The sequence below is a fragment of the Amblyraja radiata genome, chromosome 7 (assembly GCF_010909765.2).
Source record: "Amblyraja radiata isolate CabotCenter1 chromosome 7, sAmbRad1.1.pri, whole genome shotgun sequence".
Classification (NCBI taxonomy): Eukaryota; Metazoa; Chordata; class Chondrichthyes; order Rajiformes; family Rajidae; genus Amblyraja; species Amblyraja radiata.
In genome coordinates, this window is record NC_045962.1 from 54993326 (window position 1) to 55004444 (window position 11119).

Here is an 11119-nt window from a genome sequence, read left to right on the forward strand (position 1 = left end):
TTCCAAAGAATGACAAAAAATGCTGGAGTAACTCAGCGGGACAGGCAGCATCTCTGGAGAGAAGGAGCGAGACCTCTCTTCAGACTGAGAGTCAGGGAAGGGGGAGACTTGAGATATGGTGGGGTCAGGTGTGAAAACGACAAACAAAGCAGACTATGATCAAGGAAATGTAGAATGGTAATTGTTAGCTGAGGGGAAGATAACAATGATGCATACAGTAAAATTAATCAGGACAGTGAAACTAGTCAGAGAATTAGGGTGTGCGAGGGACGAGAGGGAGGGGAAAGCACTGGTTACTTGTAGAAATATAAATCAATATTCATACCGCTGGGTCCACCGGGTGGCGCCATGTGCGGCAGCCTCGCCAACAGCCTGGCTCGTCCTTTTGTTGTTTTTAGTCTGTTTTTACTTGTATGTTTTAGTGTATCTTTAGTTTTTGTATTATGTGGGGGTGGGGGTTGGGTGGAACATTTTAATCTCTTCCCTAGATGGAGATGCAACTCTTTCAGTATTGTATCTTCGTCAGCACTGCGGCCTTAACATCGTGGAGCTGGCGGTCCCTTTGTTAGGGATCGACTTTGGGAGCTCCAACCACAGGAGCTTCGGCCACCCCGATCGTGGGAGCCTCGATCGCCCCGATGCATGGGCTTCGATCGCTGACCGCGGGAGCTTCGATCGCCCCGACTGCGGATGTTTCGATTGCCCCGAGGAAAGAAGGTATAAGTTATTTTCCTTCCATCACAGTGGGGAATGTGAAGTCGCCAAGAAAACAAGATGGACATGCTGCCTGCACTGGTGAGGACTCGGAGGGAGTGCCATGAGTGCAGTGATCTCGGTGTTTGCGAGGGACATCGCTCCATGAGGACATCCCAGAGTCTGATGTGAGTGTGGACGGCTTTCTGACTATTTGGGCAGACAGGGACTGCAGAGATAGTGACAGTGGTCGGTACAACTCTGGTCACATCACGGTGAAGGAGCGTGTGTGTGGCCCGGACATTGAACTGATGGCTATAGGTCTCTGCTTATGCTGTGTGCCCTGGGGATTCTCACACGCCGCTGAGGTGGCTGTTTAAGTCTATGTTTAATCTATATGTAGTTATGTATCTTGTTGCTTTTTTTTTGTATGACGGTATGGCAAATCAAATTTCAATCTACCTCGGTACACGTGATAATAAAGAACCATTGGGTTGGAAGCTTTTCAAGCAAAATATGAGGTGCTGTTCCTCCAATTTGCATTGAGCTTCACTCTGACAGTGGAGAAGGCCCAGAACAGAAAGGTCAGTATGCGAATGGGAGAGGTGGTTAAAGTGTGTGGCAACCAGGAGATCACATAGGCTTGGGCAGACTGAGCGGAGGTATTCAACGAAATGATCGCCAAGCCTACGCTTGGTTTTTCCGATTTATTGGAGTCCACACATGGAACAGCAGATACAGTAGATGAGGTTGGAGAAAGTGCAAGTGAACCTCTGCCTCACATGAAAGGACTCTTTGGGTCCTTGGATGGAGTCGAGGGAGGAGGTAGAGGGACAGGTGTTCCATCTCCTGTGGTTGTAGGGAAAAGTACCAGGGGAAGTGGTAGTTTGTGTGCGAAGGAATTAGTTAACTAGGGAGTTGCAGAGGGAACAGTCTCTACAGAAAGTGGAAGGGGGTGGAGGGAAGATGTGGCTAGTGGTGGGATCCTGTTGGATGTGGCAAAAATGTCAGATGATTACCTGCTGTATGCGATGGCTGATGGGGTGAAAGGTGAACCTAGGGTGATTCTGTCCTTATAGTGACTGGGGGGAGGGGGACCAAGAGCGGAGCTGCAGGATACCGAGGAGACCCATGTGAGGGCCTCATCTATGATGGAACACCTCATCGTGGGCACAGATGTGGCGTAGATGGAAGTATTGGGAGTAGTGAACCCCATAGGTTCCTGTTAAATCTTTCACCTCTCAACTTAAACCTAGGCCCTTTAGTTCTTGATTAAACTACCCAACAAATAAAACTCTGCGCATTAACCCTATCTATTTCTCTCTTGATTTTGCAGATCTCTGCAAGATCATCACTTAACTTCATATAGTATGTTCTAAGCAATCAATGCAGAACTTCACATTTAACTGACTTAAACCTCATTAGCCATTCCTCGGCCCACTTGCCCAGTTGATCAAGATCTTCCTGTAATTCTTGATAGCCATCTTCGCTGTCTTTGCCGAATATTTGAGCTTCGTCCACCAAGGGTTACCGGATCTCCCGGTTGCTAACCATTTTAACCCCTTCCCATCCCCATGTGGATCAATCCTTGGCCTCCTCCATTGCCAGAGTGATGCCGCACATAAACTGAAGGAACAACACCACAGATTCTGCTTCAGAAGCTTTCAATTCAATGATATGAACACTGAATTCTGCAATTTAAATTAACCTCTTACAACCTTCCCCCTCCCCTTTCTTCCCACCTCCTCTTCCCACCTCCTCTTCCCTTTGCCCCACCTGGATTTATGCCTATTTCTCCCCTCCCCTTCCTCTGACTTCACAATTTGCAACTCTTCAAATCTTTATCAGACCATGATTTTTCATTTCTGATCTTTGTCCCTGTCTTCCTTGTCTGCATTCACCTGGCGGGCTTTGTTCTGCCCCACTTCTCTTCCAACTTTCTTTCCCTCACCCTATGATCGGTCTGAAGAAGGTTCCTGACCCGAATTGTCATCTATCCATGTTCTCCAGCGATGCTGCCCACTGATCCGTTGAATTACTCCAGCACTTCGTGCTGTTCATTGTCTATGGTATCAGCTAGTACAGGGCTGCCAACATTGGGTGAGAGTTGAGAGTGAGAAATTGCTAGGGTGCGCAGCGACCGAGGAGTAGGGGGACTTTTGCATTTTTCTACGGTAGGGAGCTTTTGCATTTTTCAGCTTGAAATTGTGCAATCTGGTGCATACTGTAGCGAATCTTTTAACATACTTGAATGCAACGTTTATGCTTTAAATTGGATTAGGTATAAATAAGGAGGCTAAATTACATTCTTAATTGCATTCCACAGTAGAGCCAGGCTCTGATCAACAGGTGCAGCACATGAATGACCTTAGTATATTTATGTATGGAAATCAGATTATAATTCATGCTGTTATGCATATATATATAGAGAGAGAGAAAAAATCTGATAGAAACAAGGCAAGAGTAGTCGGACTTCCATCACTATTCTGCACAAATAAATGAATCAACCTTACCCTTTGACTATAGAACCAAGACGAAAATAATGCCATATATTCAACCAAGTATATGGTTCAATGAAATTAAGATATATATGTAAAACATATATATAGAACCAGGCCCTTTGGCCCACCAAGTCCACACTGACCAGCAATCTACCATACACCAGTTCTATCCTACACGCCAGGGACAATTTACAGAAGCCAATTAACCTACAAACCTGCTCTTCTTTTGGATGTGGGTGAAACTGGAATATATGGCGAAAACCCATGTGGTCATAGGGAGAATGTACAAATTCTGTACAGACAGCACCCGTAGTCAGGATCAAATCTGGTTCTGTGGTGCTGTAAGGCAGCAACTCTACCACTGCGCCACCGTACCACTCCCTCACCCCATTAAATTCTATTTTCTATAATATATTTATTATAGTGTCATATCATTAAAGATGAACACATGATTCTGCTTTCTGCCCTTAGTTGGATAACACACATCTCCAGTCATTGTGTTTTACATCTATATGGCTGGTTTTCACCCTCTTCAGTCTGAAGGGTCTTGACCCAAATCATCACCATTCTTTCTCTCCAGAGATGCTGCCTGTCCCGCTGAGTTATTCCAGCATTTTGTGTCTATCTTCAGTTTAAACCAGCTCCTTTCTTCCTACACTCTTTGTTAAGCGAAACAGGTCCTATTCGCATAATATTATTCACCTCAACTAAATCTTTTCTTCACCTCCGTTGCTGCAGAGAATACAATCCCAGTTATCAAATCTTTCTTCAAAGTTAAAAAAAAAATTCTAACCCTGCCAACATCTTCATAAATCGCCCCTGGATCCTCTCCAGAGCAATTGCACCCTTTCTACAATGTGTCATAGTCTTACAGCATGGAAACAGGCCCTTCATCTCAACTTGTTCATGCAGATCAAGATGCCCCATCTAAACTAGTCCCACTTATCCGCATTGGGCCAATATGGCCCTTTAAACCTTTCCTGTCCACATACCTGTCCAAATGTATTTTAAACGCTGTCATTTTACCTGCCTACTTCACCTGGCAGCTCGTTCCACAAACCCACCATCCTCTGCGTGAAAATGTTGTCCCTGAGGTTCCTATTAAATCGTTCCTCTCTCACTTTAAACCAGGGGTGTCAAACTCATTAGTGAGAGTGTGTATCAGTGTCAGTATGTGTAAGAGTATGTCAGTGTGTGTGAATGTGTGTGAGAGTTTGTGTGAGAGTGAATGTGTGAGGGTGTGTCTGTGTGTGAGTGTGAGAGTGTGTGTCAGGTTGTGTGTGAGAGCGTGTGTCAGTGAAGAGGCGACAACACCCGGAGTGAGCGGAAATTCAGAGACTTGGCAACGTCCGGGGAGCGTTTCCCTATCCCCCACCCCCCGGGTATGTGGGCCGGCCAGGTGCTCTGTGTCCAGCTGGTGTCCGGGGGAGGTGAGGGACAGTGACCCAGGGGTCGGGTATTGGAGCGGATCCTTAGCCCTAGATTCGACTCCTGAGGCGGCACAGACACCCCCACTCACCCGGACCGCTCATGGCTCCGGGCCGGGGTTTAAAACTCCATGGGGTGTGGACAGAGCGGCTGACGGACACAGATCCGCTGGAGGTGAGGGTGGGAGGTGCGAGCGGTGCCTCAGGGGTCGATGTTGGGACCACCGCTGTGTCTCACCTATCACACCATCTGCACGGGAATGTGTAGTTTAGTTTAGACTCTAAACTAAAGATCTATGATCTTTGCTCTAAACTAAACTACTTTTTGACACCCCTGCTTTAAACCAATGCCCTCTAGTTCTTGAACCACATATCCCAGGAAAAAGACTATGCATTCACCTGATATATTCCCCCCATGGCTTTTACTCGCCTCTAAAACAATTTTTGCTTTATCTTGAATTTCCAGCAGCTGCAGATTTTGGTTCCATGAATGCCAAATGGAATCATTAGTACTGCAGTTACATTGCCATTTTAAAAAGTGTGCGATGGGCTTAAGACAATCAAATTGTTCGTTCTTTACGGGAATCCCGCCGACAGAAAACTATTCTCATTGGTGAGCGTGGAGGAGATCTGGAAGCCTTGGGCGAATTGAATTGTTTGTGACTTTATTTATTTTGTTTACAAAAAATATACATTTTTTGAGCGTGAGAAATTCTGTGATCAGCGTGAGAATTTTGCTCAATGAGTGAGAGTTGGTAGCCCTGTGTTTCCACACTGTATGACTATGACTCTATAACTCTAAAGCCAGCAAGGATGATCAAGGAAAGGTGGAGCCCACAATGGTCCTTTATTGGCTGTGGAGAAGATGTTAATGAGTGTATACGATCAGTGAAACTAAGCAGGACAACTAATGAGTGGATACGACAGTGAAACTAGTTGGACGACTAGGGGGGTGGAGGGACAGAGAGAGAGGGGATGTAAAGGTTAGTTAGACCATTCAGGCCATTGATTCTGCTCTGCCATACAGTCATGGGTTTAATGGATATGCAGGAAATGGAACGATGTGGATCGCATGCAGGGAGAGGAGTTTAGTTAAATTTGGCATCATAGTCAACATGGATGTTGTGGGCCGAAGGGCCTGTTCTATGTTCTAAATTCTACCACAGTTTACCACAAGTCACTCTGACCACTCCCTCTTCTCCCCTCTCCCATCAAGGCAAAAGGGATAGAAGTGTGAAAATGCACGTTTCTAGATTCAGGGACAGTTTCTTCAGAGCAGTTATCAGGCAACTGAACCATCCTACCACAACCAGAGAGCAGTGCTGAACTACTATCAACCTCATTGGTGACCTTCGGACTATCTTTGATCGAACTTTGCTGGCTTCACTTTGCACTAAACGTTATTCCCTTAACATGTATCAATCAACACACTGTAAATGGCTAGATTGCAATCGTGCATTGTCTTTCTGCTGACTGGTTAGCATGCAACAAAAGCTTTTCACTGTACCTCAGTACACATGACAATAAACTAAACTGAACTGAACTTGCACTTTATGGGGGTTTTTTTTTTCAGCTGACGGATTGACTACATCTTCGGCGTAAGGTACGTTCGGCCAGTTTTATTCGGCACAACTTGTCCTGATATATGGGAGCGAGGGAATTCCCCAATTTGGTCAGTTGGGATTTATTGGTTGTCTGAACTAACTCCAGGCAGCCCCGACATTCCTTCTCTTTCTATCCCTCGGTTTAAACCAGCCTCTGCAGTTACGTCCAAAATATATATTTTATATATATATATATATAAAGTAAGAATTTCAGGATAGTGTGCGGGGATTGCTCACTTCAGGTAGCCCCGGCATTCCCTCGCACCAACTCGTATTAAAATCATGTTTTAGTGCATTGCAGAAGTATAATTTCAATGTTTTTTGTTTGAAATATTTTTAAGAGGTAACTTTTTCCACACAAAGGGCGATGGGAACAAGCTGCCAGAGGAGGTAGTTGAGGCGGGGACTATCCCAACATTTAAGAAACAGTTAGACTGATCGGCAATAGACAATAGGTGCAGGAGTAGGCCATTCGGCCCTTCGAGCCAGCACCGCCATTCAATATGATCATGGCTGATCATCCCCAATCAGTACCCCTTCCTCCCCTGACTCTGCTATTTTTAAGAGCCCTATCTAGCTCTCCCTTGAAAGCATCCAGAGAACCTGCCTCCTGAGGCAGAGAATTCCACAGACTCACCACTCTCTGTGAGAAAAAGTGTTTCCTCGGCTCCATTCTAAATAGCTTACTCCTTATTCTTAAACTGTGGCCCCTGGTTCTGGACTCCCCGAACATCGGGAACATATTTCCTGTCTCTAGCATGTCCAAACCCTTAACAATCTTATATATTTCAATGAGATAGCCTCTCATCCTTCTAAACTCCAGAGTTTACAAGCCCAGCTGCTCCATTTTCTCAGCATATGACAGTCCCGCCAACCCAGGAACTGCAGAAGGACTTCTTTGCTCCTATATTCGATTCCTCTTGTTATAAAGGCCAACATGCCATTCGCTTTCTTCACTGCCTGCTGTACGTGCATGCTTACTTTCATAGACTGATGTACAAGGAACCCCAGATCCCATTGTACTTCCCCTTTTCCCAACTTGACGCCATTTAGATAGTAATCTGCCTTCCTGTGTTTGCTACCAAAGTGAATAACCTCACATTTATCCGCATTGAACTTCATCTGCCCACTCCCCCAACCTGTCCAAGTCACCCTGCATTCTCATAGCATCCTCCTCACAGTTTACACTGCCACCCAGCTTGGTGTCATATGCAAATTTGCTAATGTTACTTTGAATCCCTTCATCCAAATCATTGATGTATATTGTAAATAGCTGTGGTCCAGGCACCGAGCCTTGCGGTACCCCACTAGTCACTGCCTGCCATTCTGAAAGGGACCCGTTAATCCCTACTCTTTGTTTCCTGTCTGTCAACCTCTTCTCTGTCCATGTCAGCACTCTACCCCCAATACCATGTGCCCTAATTTTGCCCACTAATCTCCTATGTGGGACTTTATCAAATGCTTAATGAAAGTCCAGGTACACTACATCCACTGGCTCTCCTTTGTCCATTTTCCTAGTTACATCTTCAAAAAATTCCAGAAGATTAGACAAGCATGATTTCCCCTTCGTAAATCCATGCTGACTCGGACCGATCCTGTTACTGCTATCCAAATGTTCGGCTATCTCATCTTTTATAATTGACTCCAGCATCTTCCCCACCACCGACGTCAGGCTAACTGATCTATAATTCCCTCTTTTCTCTCTCCCGCCTTTCTTAAAAAGTGGGATAACATTAGCTACTCTCCCATCCACAGGAACTGATCCTGAGTCTATAGAACATTGGAAAATTATCACCAATGCATCCATGATCTCTAGAGCCACTTCCTTAAGTACCCTGGGATGCAGACCATCAGGCCCTGGGGATTTATCAGCCTTCAGTCGCATCACACTATCCAACCATATCCTGCCTAATGTGGATTTCCTTCAGTTCCTCCATCACCCCAGGTCCTCTGGCCACTACTATATCAGGAAGATTGTTTGTATCCTCCTTAGTGAAGACAGATCTTAGTGAAGATAGATCATATGACAGAAATCTGATACATGGATAGGACAGGTTTGGAGGGATATGGACCAAAAGGAGGAAGTGCAGCTGGGACATGTTGGCGGGTGTGGGCAAGTTGGGCCAAAGGGCCTGTTTTCACACTGTATCACTCTGTGACTACATTATACCTCCACCATGCATGAATGCTTCAAAATCAAGTGGTGGAGTTTTATTGCCATATACAAGCATGGAAACATAGAACATATGTGCAGGAATAGGCCATTCGGGCCTTCAAGCCAGCACTGCCATTCAATATGATCATGGCTGTTCATCTAAAATCAGTACCTCTTTCCTGGCAAATTCCACAGATTCACAACTCTCTGGGTGAAGAAAGTTTGTCCTCATCTCAGTCCTAAATGGACAACCCCTTATTCTTGAACTGTGTGACCCCTGGTTCTGAACTCCCCCAACATCAGGAACATTTTTCCTGCACAGTAAGTGAAAATCTAGTAAGCAACCACCCCCATTTAATCTTCCACCGCTTCTACCCAGTGCATGGTACCTACTTCCAGCGGCCACTGGTTGTCCTCCAGGATGCACCGAGCCGCAGCCTGGTCCATGCTGGTCACCAGGGCGAATTCAACGCAGAGACTTTCACAGCAGCGGCGCAACGCTTCCAACGCCTCCGATGGCCCGGGACTCTTGCACTGACGCTGCTCCATGGCCGGAGCTGCAGCGAATGACTCGCCAGCCCGGCAAACACTCGCCAGCACCAGCTTCCCAGCTCCCCATCTGCATCTGCCGTCGCTTCTGCTTCTGCTTCCATCCCTCCCTCCCTCCCTCCACCCCGGCTCTCCAACATCCGCAGCACCCGGCTGATATTAGTTTTGAAATTCTCGTTGATCACAGAATTTCTCACGACAGAGCGTGAGAAATTTGTGATCAGCGTGAGAGCATGAGAATTGGGCCAACTGCATGATTTTCATGCTCAATGCGTGAGAATTGGCAGCTCTGGCTAGTATCATATAAAAACACTAATCTTGCCTTGTACATTCCCAACCAAATCATTGATATAATCCACAGATAGCAATCCCCAGCGCCAATTCCCGACATACCCCAAGTCAGAACCCACCAGTCCAGAAAAACAACCTTCACCATCACTCTCTGCTTTCTACCATGAAGCCAATTCTTTACCATTTTAGTTGGCTCTCCTTGGATCCCATGCAATCTAACCTTCCAGAGCAGCCCACCATGCGGAACCTTATCAAAGGCCTTTGTGAAGTTCATATACCACATCTATCCTCATAAACCTTCTTCGTTACTTCTTCATAAAACTCAAATTCGTGAAATGATATCCCATGATCACACAGGACCATGTATACATTGAACTCTCACTATCACACATTTAAAAGCATTCCACTTTCCAGATGCCTCTGCCCTCAGCCAATCAACTTTTGCAAGCTCATGCCTAATACCATCAACATTGGCCTTACCCCAATTTAGAACTTTAACTAGTGGACTAGCCTTGTCCTTATCCATAAATATTTTAAAGTTAATATAACTGCGTTTGCTCAGTCACTTTACCCTGCCCAATTACCTGAGAATAGGTCAAGCGTTGCCCACCCTTTCTACTTAATGCCAGATAAAACTTTCCTAAACATACTTGACAAATTCCACCCCTTGTTTCAGTCCTTGGCACTACAACAGTCCCAGTCTATATTGGCAAAGTTAAAATCCCCTACTATGACAATCCTCTTAGTCTTGGTAATTTTTAATTAGTCTCGTTTTCAATTGTGATTGATCTTGACACCTTTGTCATAAAACGTAACTATGAAACGCTGCTACTACTGCGGGATTAACGCATACTTTTGCTGAAATCTACAATGGACATTGGCGAGAAAATCTAAGATTTCGAGAAGGGCACATACTGTTTTGTAGAAAGAAAGAAATACACAAATGACATAAAATGCTGGACAAACTCAGCAGGTCAGGCAGCATCTCTGGAGAAAATGGAGAACCGTTTTGCGCTGGGTTGAGAAGGTTATTTTTGGGATGCTTCTGAGAGTACCTTGAGAGTGCTGTCGTCCCCAATAGTCAGAAAATGCGTCTCTTTTGGCAGTCCGTGCTCGTTGTGTTTAGCACCGTGTGCTCAGTAAGAGGAGCCCGGGAAACCATCAGCTTCACAAGCGGAAATGTAAACTATTGTTGGTTGCCTAGGTTGACCATCATGTGATCGGTATGACCAGCCCATGTTTTTACTTTCGTCTGTACTCACGATTCTTCGCATTGCATTCAATGTTATTCAAATGGTACACTCGTGAAAATTGTGGTTTTACATTTTAAAATCCGAAAACATTGATTGTGTGAAGCATACGATAAATGAAGCGTGAAGCAATATCGCTGCAGTAATCCAATCGTTTTTGTTTTCTTTCATCACCAACATTTATCATTTCTAATTCATTTTCAATGCCGATTTAAACTGTTACAGTTTCACGCATGCTTTTCCGCAGCTCTTGGATTTGTTGCTCAAATGCCATTAAAATTTTCTCCTTGGTTTATTCCAGCCGTTGCCTGAAGTATTTGCTAGCGTTTCTATGCAATTACAGATGTTCGTAACCTCGGTAGATTTTTTTACCGTAAAACGGTGTATGGTTGGAAAGTTGAAATAAGCTCATTTATCTGCACACACGAATCTTAAATTTGATACCTTTCTTTATTCAGCACCACATGGTATTTTTAACCGTTGATCTGCTTTAAGCCAGGGAATACCTTCACGAAATAAAAAAAAGGACACAGAGTGATGGAATAACTCAGCAGGCGAGGCAGCATCGCTGGAGAACATCGAACGGTGACGTTTCAGATCAAGACGCGTCAAAACTTAAATTCTGTAGGTGCTGTGAAATCTGAAGTAA

The 11119-nt window shown here is 45.0% G+C and overlaps 1 protein-coding gene across 1 annotated transcript in view; it reads right to left on the bottom strand.

Annotated features, from left to right (window-relative positions):
• Positions 1-11119, bottom strand: part of nme9 (NME/NM23 family member 9) — a 77135-nt gene extending 66016 nt beyond the window's left edge. Inside the window, exon 1 of the mRNA XM_033024583.1 lies at positions 10276-11119. The gene's annotated coding sequence lies outside the window, so the exon portion shown is untranslated. The remainder of the gene's footprint in view (positions 1-10275) is intronic.